Here is an 18,147-nt window from a genome sequence, read left to right on the forward strand (position 1 = left end):
AGAACAGAGGAGGAGAGGTGGCTAAGGGGAGATCTGGGATTATCTAGATGGTGTTGGCTGGTTTAGCTACATGGACCCTCAGTGCTACCAGCAGAGTTGGCAGGGCTCTTGAGGCAGAGAAGAAAATAGACACCAAATGTTAACAACTTGGATGAATGAGGGGTTGTGATTTGAAGTTGGATAGCTGACAACATGGACAAAGGGAAGATGTTATGGCCAAATGGTATAACCTCAAAGGAGCTAGTTTTGTTACCAGAAGGTAGAGCCTAGAAATAAGAGTGGTGAGCAGGAGGATCCTTGCGGTATCGCAGGAGGCGAGGAAATGAATAGCTGATTTTGAAGAGGGTTGCAGGGGAGGGACTGGAGAGGAATGGGAGGGAGTACCCATGTGGAGAAGAGAGCAAGGACACAGGAGAGTTGGCTGGACATTTGGCAGTATTCCAGGGTGTCCAGTGTCTGGCTTTGGGAGGTTAGTGAGGTGGAGAGTTGGATAAAACCTGGCAAGTGTAGAGCAATTTGGACTTGATGTTGGCTCCAAGAACCACAGAGGAGGACACACAGTGTTCTGACTGATGAAAACATGGGAAGGACAAGGGTGGGGCCTGGGACGAGTCTCACCAAGCTTGGACAGTGGTGGGTCTACAGCTGTAGGTGCCACACACCACAGCCTAACTGGGCTGGCTGGTTGTGGCCCTGAAACTTGAGACACATACTGTGTCACCTGGACTCAGACGCTCCTCAGTCAGGCAGGAAAGAAACAGGTAAAATATGTGTGTGTGATTGCATTGTCCCCAATGGATATTGCTGAACGCACTTTGACCATTGATGCATTTTTTTCCTGCTTCAGGTCTAATCCTGGCACCCATTACTTACTACATATTTTTGCAGAAACTGGTCCCCTGCTCTCTCAGTCTTCCTTTTTCCCTCTCTCCAGTCAGTTTTCAAGCCTCTGTGAGGTGCCTGTCAGAGCACAGCTGTGATCAGGTCATTCTGCTGCTAAACCTCTACCGGTGAATAAAGGTCTCCAAGCATGTCAGTCAGGAACCACCAGATGACCCCCAACCTTTTCAGTCTTGTTTTCTGTTTCTTTCCCTCACCTACCTGTGTGTCAACCCAGCACTTCCTTCTGAATTCCAGGAAGCTATTATGTGCTTTCCCATTTTTTTTTCCAGTTTGTATTATTTCCTGTGCCAGAAATACTTCTACTAATTTTTTTTTGTTAAAAATCCACCTCCTTCATGAAGTCTTCCCTGATTCCCATAGCCAGAATTAATCTTTCTCATCTTTGTGCTTCCATCATCCATGTATTTTGCCTTGTTTTAAAGCTCTTACTACCACTTTTAGTTTTATAGTTCTTCATGTACAGGTCTACCTCTACTGTTGAGTAGTCCATTCTCAGAAGATGAGTTTCATATTTTGTACATTTCCCTTCTCCCTCCCCAAACCTAGACCTCTCTCTACTTTGTACATACATAACACTCAAGAACAGGGCTATTGAATGAATGGACCTTTAAGTCAAGATCAGGCAAATGGAAGCTAATCCCATGGGCAGTGGGGAGTCCTTGAAGACGTAGGAATAGGGAAGTGATGTGAACAGAGTTACAGTTGAGGTTCCAGGAAGATTAATCTGGCCACACTGTGAAAGACAGACTTTACAAAGGCATGATGTCATGCAGTAATTCTTGGGGAGATCCCAAGCATCTTAATTAGACTGATAGAAATGGAAGTGGACAGGGACAGAGGAGAGATGTTGCAGGGTTAGAACACACAGGCCCTGGTAACTACAGTAGTGGATGAAGAGAAATAGTTGAAGAACTGAGACAAGGAGGCATCAAGCCTAGGTGACCAAGAGGAGTGAATGGTGGTACTTGTTAGTAACACTGGGAAATTCAGGAGGAGGATCTGATTTTGGAAGTGATCTTAACTGCTAATGTGCAGCACAGCAAGGAGGCTGTACCATAACATGGCCGTTACATTTCTGGGTCGGAAACACAAACTGTAGGCTGTTAGAACACTTGAGCACTCGCTCAATAACGAGGCCAAAATGCTAGTGTACTGAACACGTATTTTTCTTAAAACCTTACCATGTACCAGAGTTTGATGCTAGGCGTTAGGAATATAAAGACAAATGAGACCACTTGACCTGCCCTCCAGAAACTCAGGTGTGGGAGATGGAGGCACAAGGCATTACAATGCAGTAAGATTATGCAGTGCTGGAGGAGTGATTGTATATCTGTCTTTATTTGCTTGCTCATTCATTCATATTTATCCTGCCATCTTTCAGAAAGGAATTAAGTGTTGGTTTGCAGAAGATTCCAAATAGCATGAGTAAAAATGAGGGTGAGGGATTAAAATGGAGCCAGCAATGAAGCTTAAAATATTTATCACATGATGACTGACACTGGTGGGGAAGTCACAGATTTGTCTCAGAGGTTTCCACAAAGGTAGACTTGTTCATTTAAAATAGTTCGCAGTACCTAGAAAAACAAATAAATTGCTTAAGAAAACAGCTTAAAAAAACCTTTTTATTGCGATAGACAACGAATTGTAATGATAAGACTAGCTAGTGGCGGGCTTGGACCATGAGCTTCTTGTTCCTCCATGCTGATGGCATGATAACGTGCATTTATCTCATAAACCAGGCAGCCTTGAGGAGCTGGACTGATTACCGGTCACTGAGTAATGCAACAACTAAGCTTTAAACCTTGCAAACACCAAATTCATTGTTTTAGTATGGTAGTTTTCATTCTGAATTAGCTCCTTCACATGTGTCAGTTTTTTCAGCTGCTTGGGGGTACATTTTAGTTACCTGGTCCTGGTGGGCCCATCCAGAGGCAGTATTACGTGAAAGAATATTCTTGTTATAATACACAAAAAAAGGGGGCGCCTGGGTGGCTCAGTCAGTTAAGGGTCTGCCTTCGGCTCACGTCGTGATCCCAGGGTCCTGAGATCAAGTCCCGCATCGGGCTCCCTGTTCAGTGGGAAGCCTGCTTCTCCCTCTCCCACTCCCCCTTCTTGTGTTCCCTCTCTCGCTGTCTCTATCTCTCTGTCAAATAAATAAATAAAGTCTTTAAAAATTAAAAAAAGATAATATGCAAAAAAAGAGCAGGTTACAAAGCCTGGCATTCAGTATGATTCCACTTTTGTATGAGAAATTATATATGTAAATATATGCAGAGAAAATCATCTAAATAGAAGGCTTATATTCCAAAATATCATGAGGGACATGGGATTATGGGTGAGTGTTCTTTTCTTCTGCTTATTAATATTTTTTAAAAATCTGAAATATGTAACAAAGATACAACCTCAAATTAAGGGCAGTATCAGTCAAAATGGGAGGTTTTATAGGAGTCCAGTGAAATGCTTATATGGTCATTGTCTGGGAACACTTTTTTCCAGGGCAAATTTCTCTTCCCTACTCAGTAGAATGGAATTTGTGGTTCTGAGTATAAACCTTCCCAGGTGCTTCAGTGTATCAGAGCTTACTTTTCCAAAAAGTTTTTAACCCAGCCTATATATAACCTTCTTTCTTCCTCCTTTAGGCATTGATGATTTTCTTGTCTGGATCAGTATACAAGATCGGTGTCTTCAATTTTCATAACTCACATTGTCATTTGCACATGTAACATCTAAAACAATGAGTTTTAACCCTTAATGTACATTAGACCTTTTTTTGAGAGAAAGAGTGCGCATGTGCACACGATGGGGGGAGGGGCAGAGGAAGAGGGGAAGAGAGAATCTTAAAGCAGGCTCTATGCCCAGCACAGAGCCCAAGACAGATGGGGCTTAATCTCACAACACTGAGATCATGACCTGAGCTGAAATCAAGAGTCTGACATTTAACTCACTGAGCCACCCAGGCACCCCCATTGGACTTTTTTTTTTTTTTTTTTTTGTAATGGAGCTTTTAAAAAATAGTGATAGTTGGACCATACCCTCAGAGGTTCTAAGTTGGACTGGGGTCTGGAAGTTGAGTTATGTAAGGGTCCAGATGGTTTTGAAGTGCAGCTGAGGGTGAGAAGCATTTCCCCAAGCCCTTGCTGGAGAGCTCAGTTGTTTAATTATAAAAGTTAATTTAAAAATTATAGATACTTATTATGAAAACAGCTTGACAGTATAAAGAGCATAAAGTGGAACTTTTGCCTTCTGCCCAGGTCAGCACCTATTAATGGTTCTTTGTATAACTTTCCACAGATGTACAAGTATATGTAAACCTTCTCTTAATATAAATGATATTATACTAAGCATTACTGCTATGCAGCTTGCTTTTATTTCCTAATATGTGGGGGACATATTTCTCTTTCAGTTCATGCTGATTAATCTCACATGTTTTAATGGCTGCAAGGTATCTGCTGTACAGAGATTCCTTGGTCTCCAACCTCAGAGGGCTGTATCTGGAATGCACTGCTTTAGTAGAAGGACCCTGTTCCCTGTCTTTTCTTCTGTCCTCACCCTCTCTTCCTGTTAACAGTTGGAAAGGAGTCTGCATGGACCACATTCATTTATATCCTAGATCCTTACTAGAATACAGTTTGATATTATGCCTTCATATTTTTCATTTATTTATTGTGAAATAATTCAGATCTATAAAAATTCCCCAGGTAACTGCCACCCTACTAAAGAAATAAAACATTGCCAATACCACTGAACCCATAATTCTCCCTAATTCATTTCCCTTCCACGCCATCTAGAGGAGCTGCCCTTCTTGACTATAGTTTTCATCCTATGTATTTCTCTGTATTTTTACCTCATAGGTATATTTTTGAGACAACATAGAGTTATTGGGTATGCTTTTACACTTTATATGTATCACATCACACTGTGTATTCTTCTGCAAGTGGCTTTTTCCCCCTCAATATTATATTTATGAAATTCATCCATATGGATACATATAATTCTAGTTTACTCATTTTGCTATAATTATGGATATTCCATTGTGTATGCACCTACCACAGTTTATCCATTTTCCATGATTCAGATTTGTTGCAAATGCAAATGGTACTGGTACTTGTCTTACACACATCTTCTGGGGCACATGAATGAGTTTTCTGAATCCAGGCTGTTATCTAGGAGTGGGACTGTGGAGTGTAAGGAATGTGCATCTTGTTCTTCAGAGGCTGCTAGCAGTATGTAAAAGTTTGTACTTGTGCTTTAAAATTAAATTAGGGGTGTCCGGGTGGCCCAGTCAGCTAAGTGTCTGACTCTTGATTTTGGCTCAGGTCATGATCTCACGGTCGTGAGATTGAGCCCTGCATCCTGCTCTGCGCTGGGTATGGAGCCTGCTTAGGATTTTCTCTCTCTTTGTCTCCCTCTGCACCCCTCCCCAACTAGCGCAGGCGCACAGGCGCGCAGGCATGCATTCGCCTGTGTGTGCACGCTCTCTGTCTCAAAAATAAATACATGAAATAAAATAAAATTAGACATATCCATTTGATGTTTTATATGGTCTTCAAAATTGCTCATAAGTAAATTTTCATTTTTATCATTTACTGTCTTTTATATGAAGTACCATCTGATAAAGTCATTTTTTGTTAATGCTAGAGAATTTTTTCCCTCCGAGTGCATTCTGTGCCTGTTTACAAAAAGATTTGAAGCAATTTATTGGCCTTCTCTGACAAACTGCGAGGCCTCCTCTCATCAGCCAGTGGTTACTTCCTCTTTAATTCCTTTTTGTCTTGGCTGCCAGGAAAGCAAGAGCTAAATTCAAGGCTCAGGTGCAGAAACAAATTTGGTGTAGTTTTCCCCTTCTCATGCATGGGAGTATTTCTCTAATATGGTTCTTATATCAGCTGCATCAGAATCATAGAGATGCTTGTTTCAAATGTTTAAAACTTTCTAAGCCCTGTATCAGAGACCTGTTAAGTTGGAATCTCTAAGATGAGATCCAAAATTAGCATTTTCAAAGCTCTTGTAAAATGTGCTGTCTTAAATATGAAGATCTACTGTATGGCTTATGATCTTAGTTTCATATTCATGAAATTATAGATATGTTGTTATTCCAAATCATTGCAAATCCTTTTTGTACTCAGTGGAAGAAATACTGAAAATCTAGCAGAGTGAGATATATGTATAACATTTGGCTCCAAACTTTTATCTTTAAATTGGTTATTTTTGTATTATTGACTGGACATTTATGACACTGGGTTTTAAATTCATGCATTCTGTAAATACTCATTGAGTGCCTATCGTGTGCCGTGTGCTGTTCTGTAAGAGGACTATATAAATGTGTGAAAAGCTGTGAATAGACAGGCTTTAGGAATATTTTTTACTGAACATTGTAACCTTGTATAAGCCTTTTCCTGAATAAGAACATTATTTTTAAAAGTAGAATTTTGGCAAACATTTACATGTGGCTCTAATTAGTATATTTATATCAGTATATTGTGATATACGTATTTATCAGTTAAATATTTCTAGACATACACTTCCAAGGATCATAAACATGTGTGAGTGCATCACTGGAATATAAGATCTGTTGTTTATTATCCTGATAAATGCAAACTTAAACCTCATTGAGCTTTTTAGACTCGCTAATTAAGTTTTAGAAAAGCAGTGAATTAGTCTGGTTTGAAAAAAGCAAAACAATTGGCTTCTCTCAGCAGAATTTACTTCTACTTATGTGAATTAAATGTTGGTAGAAAGGGGTATTTACATTAAGTGGCCCTTGGTTAATAATTTTCTTGCCATGTTATCCAAGTAAACTCTGTTATGGCCCCTCACTTCAGGAATGTGGTGTACTCAAAATGATAATAGTGTGTTTATTTTGACAGAGAATTGGGGAGTAATAGGCATTCAAGTACTTATTTTAAATATTTGCTTTTGACTGTGCAAATGATTATGATTTGTTTGCCCGGTCTAGTTTAATTCAGCAAATATTGATTGAGCACCTACTGTGGAGTATTTGTACTCTATTAAATATATATATGTTTACATATACTTATATGTGTATGTATATATCCTAATATATATTTATATAATAAATATATATATTTATATATGTATGTAAATATCCTCCTTGGACAGAAAGAGAACATCTTGAATCAGTGCATGTTTTCTAGTTGGTAGTAAATACCAGCACTAAAAACCACATGATAAGTGATATTTTACTAAATGAGTAGGCTGTTATGAATTCTATTGGCATCAGAAGTGTTGCCTATGAATATCTCTGTTGTTTATTTAGTTCCCGCAGCTGTGTTTGCCAAACAGGAGATGCCTCACTTCATCTTTTGATAGAAAGTGGTTGTATGAATTTAATACTTCAGTCACCTGAGGATTTGGTTTGGTTTGAAATGCAGATGCCGGACAGTTCCCTTGAACGCAGATCCCCTGGAGATAGTGTTGTAATTGGTGTGATGAAGGGGACTCTTGGACTCTATAGTTAAGAACCTCTGCAAGTGACTCTGAAACATATCCAGATTAAGAGCCATTGTTCAATTTCAACTTCTGACATTTTGCAAAGAGAACAACGGAATCAGAGAGATTGTGATTTTGCCTGCCTGAGCTCATAATGTGCGTTTAATTATAAGGATGCATCCCTCAGGTTGTGTCAGGTTCCCCTCTATTAGTCTTACTAATTAATCTGATTAATCTTATTCCTGATGACTGATTAATCTTATCTTTCTTTTGATGGCCTTAATTATTTGTGGCTTTCACAGATACAGTTAAGTTCCACAGAGCGGACTACTGGATGTGTTAGAGAATAGTTCGCCCAGTCAGCACATCCTGGGCTCCCTTTGATAGGAAAATGCCCATGTCCTTCATAAGTGGCCTGCATGTGTTTGTAGATGTTTCCAGTGAACACGGTTTCATGAAAGCCAATGCAAGTTTGGCATTTTCCTGGATTGCTGTCTTGATTCTCAGCAGCGTTTCCATTGAAATTGAAAGATTGCTAACAGTATTTTTTGCTTAGTTGTATATGCAGTTCAGTGTTACAGCTTTTATAAGTTAATTTTAAATACGGTAGTGTGATCTGATTGCAACTGTTAGTAGAAACAATTATATGAAAGAAAAACTTTTTTTCTTGCCTTTATAATAATTTTATTGCTGCTAATAAAGTGTTTTCAATGTTGCTGGAAGAAAGCTGCTTATTTAACCTGGTAATTACCTTCTTTTTCCATTGTCTTAAAGTGTTCTTAAATGTATCATTTGTGATTTTTAAAAATAACATGTAATGCTTGTTCACTGTGCAAAATTTAAAAATAGAAGAGCTCAAGCTTTGCGCAGTGGCACTATCATAGCCAATGAGGTTTATTTGAGGCACGATAATTGCTAATTGAAAAATAGAAGAGCTCAAAAAAAGGAAGACATTTAAATCACCTGTAATTCTACTACCTAGAAATTGTTGTTTAGGTATTTGGCTTTTCAGGCTCTTTTTAAAATGCATACAATGTAGTGTTAAATCATCGGTGGCTTCATTCCGTTTCTGGGTTAATGTTTATGTTTAATTAAATGCAACACAGATTTTTTTTAAATGCCTTTTAAGTACTCTCCTGTATCTACACATCTTGTAGTAATTGGTATCCTTTTGCAGCTTTTTCTTTTCTTGGACTGTAATTTTTAAATTTTTCTTTCTTATACCACCCTCCCCAAAAGTTAGAGTACTTTGTTATTTAGGAGATGATTTTCCTTGTGTACATTTACATAATATTCAAAAAATCAGAAGCTTAGACATGTATATTCTACAGAATTCTGTTAACAAAGTGAAGTAAATAGGAAAACATCTTCATTCCCAAAAGGAAGGCAAAATAAGCTAATATAAAAGACCTCCTATTCCTATACAGAGCACGTAGAGGACAAATAAGGCATTCCACTTACATGAGGAAGCTAGAATAGTAAAATTCATAGGGACAGAAAATAGAATAGAGGTTACAAATGGGCTGGCAGGAAGGAGAGAATATGGAGTTTGTTTTTTAATGAGTACAGAATTTCTTTTTTGGGATGATGAAAAGATCTGGTAATGGATCGTGGTGATGGCTGCACAGAATGTGCTTATTCATGCCACTGAATTGTATACCTGAAAAGGTTAAGTGGTAAATTTTATTTATATATATTTTTACCACAAGTTTTGAAGCACTCAGATATGTCCAAAAATCCTAATGCAATACAGTAATTACTGTGTCTATTCAGTAATTTTGATATTTAAGCTCCAGTATTGATCATTCAATATGAAAAATCATTTTCTTTGTTAATTGCAGTACTTCTCCCTCATGCTAGCATTTTCCTTGTATAAGTCCCAGAAATTGTGATTTGAGGGGACAGAGGCCTACCCTGTTAGGTACAATTGAAAAATATCTAGAATGTTATCTTAAAATATCAAGATCTCATTAAAACAAACTCTTGTTCAAATTTTCAAGTAAGTGTTCTTTATTTTAGAAACTGATTTTAAACACTATTTATTTCTTTTTTCCATTAATGCTTTATTAAGCTTTGTTGACCTATATAAGGGTTATAGGCGAGGAGGGAGTAGGGGATTAGAAAGATTAGTCAACCGCCACTCCTAAAAATATCAGAGTGATTTTTTTTTCTTAATCACATAACTGTAACCTGTCTACTCAGAGCAAACTAACTCTAAGATGCAACCTAAAGAATGCATTTTTTTATTACTTTTGAATATAAATACTGACAGAATAATAATTACATGTGTTCTAGAATTCCTTAAATCTCTAACATATTGTGACATTTGAAAAACTTAAGAATCATTGTCCAGTATTGTGTCTTGTAAAGTGCTTGTTGAAGTAATAAAAAGTTATAAAAATTTTAATTTATAATGTCTTGCTTCAGAAACTTAGTTTTGCTGCTTTACTTGGGATATGGACAATATAGCAGGATAATAAGAGAGTAGAATGGTATCTAAAGACCCTGGAATAAAGAGAAAATAAGGAGAGAAATGTAAGATAGTAAGGATAGAAAAATAAGAAAGTGCGAGTTGCTATTTGTTATTATAAGATGTTATTCAGTTATTAGTAACCAAGGTGAAAAGGAAAATGTGTTTAGTTATAAAATGCTGTGTCCATCAGAATCATTATACTGCTGAAATTTATTGGAAAAATAAACTTATTTCTTAAGGGAAGTTAGCAGAAAATATTTTTATCAGGAAACATTTCTCAGCGTCAGAAGCATACATTTCTCTAGTCGCCTCAGTGACTGGCTAACAAGCTGGCCTTTCTTCAGGTCGGCTGGGCAGCACTGTTCCTTTCTCATCATGTGCTGTGGAAAAATAGAATTGTAATAGAAAATGTGTTGCCTGCTAAGGCAAGGGCTTTCAAACTGTTGTACATAGTGTTTAAAGGCCCCCAGAGCCCCCTTTGGATGAAGAGAGGGGGCCTAATAATGCTATGTCGTGACCAAATCAGCATGCCTTTTATTTAATCTGTAGTGAGTTTCTCTGCGAAATTTCATTTGAACAAGGGATTTAACAGCTAAAAAGATACACGAAAATCACTGGCCTAATGGCAGAGTTAGGACCCATTGCATAATAAAAGTATATCTAAGATCCCCTGAAATCTGGTCTGCTGTCCTTAAGGGCAGAAACCTAGTAATACCATGAGGCACGTTGGGGTAATTCATCTGCAAGCCGGGAACCTGAAGGCCTGTGTGTTTTTTTTCTTCTCTGCCACAAATTCACTGTGTCACCTTGGGAAAGTGACTTGATGTTTGAAGTGTTTTCCCACACCTGTAAAATGAGAGTATAAAATGATTACAACCAAGTTGGCCAGCAATAAGACTTTTTTTTTACTCTCTTGGCTTGTTAATGGGAAATTCTTTGCTATCGTACAGGTTCTAACCTATCAAAGTGGAAGGAACCATTGGAGAAAGAAATGACCCAGTTCTCTGTAGGGAATGTGAACATGGAAGGAAAAAAAAAAACCAGGGAAAGGGAAAGTAAGTCTGTCTAGAGCAATCATCTTTTGGTGTCTGTAGCTCATCTAGGCAGACAGATCCCATAGGAGAGATTGAGTGAGAGCAACAAGGGCTTTGGATAAAAGGTCACTGAGAGGGGCGCCTGGGTGGCGCAGTCAGTTAAGCGTCTGACTCCAGATTTCAGCTCAGGTCATGATCTCACAGTCATGGAATCCATCCCACGTTGGGCTTCTGCACTCGGCGTGGAGTCTGAGGGTGACTGAGAGGCTATCAGGGCTTTGGTGCTAAGATCGTTAGAGAACAATTGGTGGTCATCAGTGAGAAAATCTAAGAAGGTCAGGATGGAGAATGGGCCATGTGTTAGTCTTGTCAGGAAGGCCTTGAAGACATTAGCAAGGGTAGTTTGGATAAGCAGAAAGTAAATAGCATTTTTAAAAATTATACTTCATCAGCATGAGTTTGACTTTACCACTAAAAATTTAGCATAGGAAAAGCATTTTTACATTAAGTAGGTTATCGTGAAAAGGGAAAATTGGAATTACTCTTTTAAATGCAGTGTCTTTAAACTGAGTGGAAAATACAGGTGAATACTGTTGAGATTGCATGCTAGTTTTAAATTACCAGGTACTGTATTATTGCAATAAGCTTTCCATGAAAATATTAAACATTAATTTTTATATCCATTAAAAACTGAAGTTTCTCTCATGTTCCTTAGATTTTTACATTGTAATTTTAGAATAAACACAGCAACAGTGTACAGGATAACCCTAATTTATAGGGAAGCACAAAAGAGAACATAAGTTTAAATCCTCTCACTCCTTGCGACTTTTGCCACAAATGGTCAATCAGGCCTCTGTTACCTTTAAGTTTGGACATTCACATTGTTGTTTACTCTTGACTCATTTGGGTTAGGTTTGAGAAGGAGAAGAGATTGGAGAGAGGTTTAGGGACAGAGACTCAGAAGGCCTTGTAAACCATGCTAGGAATTTAGGGTTTTATTTTCCAGGCTTTAGGAAACCATTGTAAGTTTGTTTTGGGTTTTTTTTAATTATAAATATTAACTTATTTATGTCTCGTAACCATCCCTGAGAAGTAGAAAAGCAGGCACTGTTATTGTCACTGTTTACAGATGGGGAAACTGAAACACAGCACACTGGGATTCGTACACTCAACCATCGTGTCCTGCTGCCTCTTGGATAAGATTCAGTCTGTATGTATATGCAGCAGTTGTCAGTGATTAAACTCAATAATTAGTAGTAAGATTAGAAAAAAAGTACATTTAAACTTTTAAAATCATTCATGCGATATCAACTGTTAACTGACATTGCAGGAAAAGCTATTGTCTAGTTTGAGACACCTTCTTATTTTCTTTTATTATAGATCTCAAAAAAATTATTTTATTGTGGTAAGAATAGTTAACAGGAAATCTACCCTCTTAACAAATTTTTAAGTGTACAATGCATTTTTGTTGACTATAGGAACAGTGTTGGTGCAGCAGATCTCTAGCACTTACTCAAGTTGCATGATCGAAACTGTATGCCTGTTGATTAGCAATTCCCATTCTCTCCCCACCCCAAAATTAGCCCTTGGCAACCACCATTCTACTCTCTGTTTCTATGAGTTCATTTATTTTATTTTATTTTAAGATTTTTTTTTTAAAATTATTTGAGAAGAGAGCACGAGAAGGGGGAGAGTCAGAGGGAGAAGCAGACTCCCCCCGAGCAGGGAGCCTGATGTGGGGCTCGATCCCAGGACCCTGGGATCATGACCTGAGCTGAAGGCAGACGCTTAACAACTGAGTCACCCAGGCGCCCCAAGTTTGTTTATTTTAGAGAACTCACATAAGTGGAGTCAGGCAGTATTTGTCTTTCTGTGACTGACTTGTTATACTTATTTCAATATGACTCAGTTGATTTTAAAATAGGAGTCTGCTGGTAAGGTGAAAAATAGAATAGCTGTTAGAGAAAGTGAAGATAGAAAAGTTAGGTTATTGGAATAACTCGGATCAAAGAACATAAATTAGTGAAACGTCAGTGGGTTTGAAAGGAGAGTACTAAGGACTGGATATTGTAGATTAAGAGGGCTAGAGGAATCCAAAGAGAACACCAAATTCTCATTTTTCATACTTACAGAGTAAAGGTACTGAATTAGTTTTCTGTGTTGTATAACAAATTGTCACAAATTCAGCAGCTAAAAGAAACAGCATATTATTTCAGAGTTTCTGTGGTTTATGAGTCCAGGCATGGCTTAGGTGGGTCCTGATCAGAGTTCTCATCTGGAGGCTGAACTCTGGGGATGGATCCACTTACAAGCTCATTCAGGTTGTTGGCAGAATCCATCACCTTGAGATAATAGGACTAAGCTCCCTGCTTCCTTGCTGGCTGTTGGCTAGGGACTGCTCTCAGCTCCTAGAGACCACTCACACAGATCCTTTTCACATGGTCCTCTCACGGTCCGGTAGCATGCTTCTTCAAAGCCAGCTAGGGAGAAAGTCTGTAGTGTCAAGTCTGTAGCAACACATGGTCTCACATAACATCAGATGATCTAGGGAGTAAAATCCCATCACTTTGGCTGTATTCCGTTGGTTGAAAGCAAGTCACAGGTCCCACCCACACTTAGGGGAGGTGGAATAGTACAAGGGGGTGAACACCAGAATGCAGAGTTCATTGGGGTCACTTTATTGTGTGTCTATCACACATACTTCCAGCCTTTTACAGCGTGTATGGTAAGGAGATCAGAGTGTACATTCTGGCATTAGACGGACCTGGGTTTGAATCCTGACTCCATGACTGACTAGCCTTTTGGTCACTAAACCTGTTCCCTCAGCTGCAAATTAGGATAAAGTTTTATCTCATGTGGTGTCAGGAATCAGTGAAATAATGCAGGTGTAACACTCAGGTGGGTGCCCAGAACACAATAAAATGCTCTCTCTTTCTCACGTGTGTTATCACATTTGAGCTTCAGCCACTATGGGGAATAACTAATTGAAAAGTTAAGTTTCAATTAAAGGATTTGCCCAAGTTAAATAAGTTGATATTGATATTCAGAATGTGAAACTTAGTCTAGTAGACTTTTTGCTATGCCAGTATGAGCATAAATGAACACATTCGTGAAAACCATGGGACTTGAGAAGAGGATGGGCCCATAGAGGCTTACTGTTCCAACCTCCCCATTGCACAGATGAGGAAACTAGGACCACACAGGAAAGTTACTTAACTTGGCTAAGATGACACGGTACTTAGTGGCCAAGCCAGGACTAGAGCGCTGGTCTCTTCCCTCAAGTTATTACTTTTCTACCATATTTAGCTACATTACATAATTTATAAATTGCATGACTTTTTAAAAGTTTTCACTCCATCTTCTAGGCCAGAACTTCCTTTTTCAATGTGACAGCTAATTTTTTAATGCCAAGAGATAGATATATAGAGAGTTCAAGTTCAAGGCCTAAGGCCTAAAATAAGAATTCACCTATTTCTAGTGACTAAAACTCAGCCTTTCTGAACATCTCTATTGTATAAAATGTGACTTGCTTCTTTAAATGTAAACTTAAATTACTGACTTTTATGTATACATTTATCTATAATTATTGACTCTATATTTTATTTTGAACTGATTCCTAAAGGTACCTCAATGATGATAATGAAATGGACATTTAAAAAGCATAGAATCTTGTTAGCAGCCACGTTAGGCCACTGTTGCCTAAAATGTCTTAATCCCTGGAGTTAGGAAAGAAGACATTATTTAATATTCTTCTATCATTCTCCATCCTTGTACCAGATGTTTTGCTAGGTGTTTGGAGGAAGAGAAAGGGTCACCAAATGACCAGTAATTCTCCCAACCCTGAGACAATAACTCTAAACATGTTGATAACCTTCAATATTTTTTTCTGCACAGGTAGTTTTTAATAAAAACAACATAACATTTTTTTTAAAAACTATGATTACAGAAGCAATGCCGGTCACAATAGGAGGGAACTCAAACAGTACAGGGGGCACACAATTGAAAACTGAAAGGCTCCCCCCAACCCCCCAGGCCCTCTGGCACCGGACCTTAGCCCTTTGCACTCAGAGCAGTCGCTCCGAGGGGTCCCACTTTTGTTCTGCTGGTAGTTAACCTACAACGTCTGTAAAATATTCCTCACTCTGATTTTAGATGGATTTACTTTAGATAGTAGCTGTTGAACTGGCTACAAATACAAAGAAATCATTTATCATTCCATGAGCTTGCCTAATTTTAAAACTGTTCTTACGTTTACCTTTCCAAAAGCTCTCATCTGTCCTGCTGTAATTATCTGGTTCTTTTTCATAGGCTAGTTTACAAATGGAAGGACCCAATAATCAGCATTTACGTTATTAGGATTTGTGTATATGTTACATCCACATTCACTTGAAAGCTTAAAAAGTATGTAATTCTTAAGGTGTTAGACTGTCAGAGGGGCTCCTCCTAAGCATCCCAGTCTAAAATTTTCATTTCTTTCTAGCTTTTTTCACTTCTCTTATTCCCTGTATCTCGTGTTTTCTTCTCGAATGCTCTTTTCCCTTTTTGGTCTCTCTCTGTCTTTGAGCAGTTTATTCATGAGGACTCACGGTGGCAAATTTTCTGAGTTCTTGAAAGTCTAAAATAAGCTTTATTTTGTCCTCCTATCTGTTTTGCAAGTTTAAATGAATATAAACTCCCAGATTTTAAATGTAAAGGAATTGCTCCCTTATCTTCTAGTTTGGCATTGATTATAGATAAGCAGTTTGATGGCATCTTATTTTTTTTTTTTTATGGCATCTTATTCTCATCTTTTTGTTAGGAATGTTTTTTTTCTCTCTCTGAAGTGTTGAGGAGTTTTAAAAAAATTTCTGTCATATCTAAAATTTTACCTGTATGTTTCTACGCGTAAGTCTTGTCTTAATACTCTTGTCATTTTGTGGAAGCTTTCCATTTGAAGATGCATGTCTTATTTCAGTGTAGCAGTAATTTCTTCTATGATACAACTGTCTGCCTTCTGCACTTCCTATTGGGTGGGCTTTAAACCCTCACGAACTGGCTGTGTTAAAATTATTTGTGTGTATTTTTCATTTCTTGATCTGTTTACTGGGCTCAGAGATTTCTTTGAATTTATCTTTCAGATTAAAATCTTGGTCCTCCACAGGATCTAATTTTAATCCCGCCTATACAGTGAATTTTTTCGGTCATCATATTTTTAATTTACAAGAGTTTTTGTTCTCCAGCTGTTCCTTTTTTTGGCAGGCTGTTTTATTTTAAGGCGGCAGTGTTCTTAATCTCTCTGAGGACACCAAATAGAGGTTTTGTTTGTTTTAATTCTGTTTAGTGAATTATATTTTTATTCATTTCCTCTGTGGTCGTTGTTTTGTTGGTTGTTCTCAGTTCTTCTCTTTCCTCCTGTCGGTGTTCCTCAGCTCTCCTCAGATTTTTCTTTAATTTTGGATGCTGTCCAAGTGTCTCAATGGAACACTACCTCAGGTGTTCTTAGCCCTGGCATGTGCTTCCTCAGCAGTTGGGCAGGCCTGTTGCCCTAGCAGGTCCCTCCGCTAAATCTAGACACTTTCTGGTGACCTAGTGTTTTCACATAAGGTATGTTGTGACCATTTTCCCATGTCATAAATTCAAACATGCTAGTTCTACTGGTTGCAGAGTTTTCCATCATAGTATTATTGCTCTCTCTTTTTTTTTAGGCATTTGATTTTTCCAGTTTTTCACTGGACAACATTAAGGAATATATTTATACATGCATTTTTCATACCTCTGCGATAATTTCCATAGTGTTAATTCCTAGAGTAAAATTTATGGGTTGTGAAAGACTTCTGACAGACATTACTAAATTGCATTTTGGGAGACTGTAACAACTCTCAGTCTCACATAAGAATACCCTTTTCCCTACACTCTCGACAGTGGTAGATGTCATCATTCTTTTTCATCTCTTTGCTAATTCATATATATAAAGCAGCATTTTATTCCTGTGTGAACTTGCATAATATATGAATATTTTCGTGAGTTTGTGTGTGTGTGAATTGATTCTTCCTGTCCTTTGCCTGTCTCTGTTGGAATGTTCACCATTTTGTTTTGCTTTATGAGAATATTTGTTTTAGGAATATTAACCCTTTTTTATAAATGTAGCAACTATTTGTGTCAGTTTGTGGTTTGCCTTTAACTTTTTCCTATGTGTTTTTTTGCTGTACACATGTTTTGGTGTGCTAAGTTTATAAAGCCACCCATCTGCCTATCCAGAGATTAAATTTCATTTATACCTCTTGGTATGTTTATGGTTTCTTTTTTTACATTAAGCTTTTAAATCCATATAATTTTATTTTGGAATATGGTTTGAGTAGGGGCACATCTGTTTTGTTTTGTTTTCAAGATAACCAACTAGCTGGCATGTTTTTTGTGGATTGATCATTCATCCTTTCCTCCCTTACTGATTAGAAATCTCTCCCTTGTCATATACTAAATGTTTTATATGTGTATGTGTGTATCTGCCTAAAAATATCTTCCCAAGAGCATCCTACAGTTCATGAAATTTCTAGCCAGGCCACTGTGTTACCCTACTATTTCTAGAAAACACTTAAGTATAATACTTAGACTATTGTATTAAAATCTTACTTAGTGCTTGCTTATTATTCTAATTCTTGAGAATCAAAGACCCTTCCCCCCCAACATTTGCCTTATCTCAGAGCACTTCGTTATCCACTAAAGATTCATTCTTTTCGTCAGCTTGCAACCTGTAGGGAGTAAAAGCAACCATATTTAATGGGGGTCAAACATTACCATTCTAGAGAATTCAGAATGGTTTCAGAGATAGGAAAGTTTAACCTTTGTGGTGGTGAGAAATATTATTAAACACTGGAAATTGATATAAATAATAGTATTTGAACTTTAAGGAAGTAACCAGAATGCTCATAAGTTAACAACATTTCAGAAATTATGTTTTAAAGTTATTGATTTTAAAGTGGATAAAATTAAACACTTTCTATAAAACCTTAATAATCCCATCTATAGTAGAGTTATCCTAGATGGAGTTACATACAGTTTCTAAATGACACTGATTCCTGGAGCAGTTCTCCTAAGGGTCTATCAATCTGTGGGAAAAACAATGTACTCCATCTTCCCTGCCCAGTACAAGGCTCCAGTCCGGGGATGGTTAAGGCTGGATTTCACCATGAGTTTCTCCAAAAAGAAAAGGTACATTATGCTACTGTAGGTCACAGGTGAACTATTAGAGCAAAACTACATTGATGAAGGTATTTTGCTAAGAAAATAGTTAACCAGAATTCACAAAGC

General features: G+C 37.7%; 1 protein-coding gene and 1 pseudogene across 5 annotated transcripts in view; both read left to right on the forward strand.

Moving 5' to 3' along the window:
• The window catches only part of MSH3 (mutS homolog 3), a 178,479-nt gene that overhangs the window by 141,506 nt on the left and 18,826 nt on the right, over positions 1-18,147 (forward strand). The window lies entirely within an intron of this gene.
• Positions 8,212-8,285, forward strand: LOC114217667 (U4 spliceosomal RNA; annotated as a pseudogene).

This window comes from Eumetopias jubatus, unplaced genomic scaffold (assembly GCF_037043125.1).
Source record: "Eumetopias jubatus isolate StellerSeaLion01/CBP00866 unplaced genomic scaffold, mEumJub1_p1.0 scaffold_5, whole genome shotgun sequence".
Taxonomy (NCBI): Eukaryota; Metazoa; Chordata; class Mammalia; order Carnivora; family Otariidae; genus Eumetopias; species Eumetopias jubatus.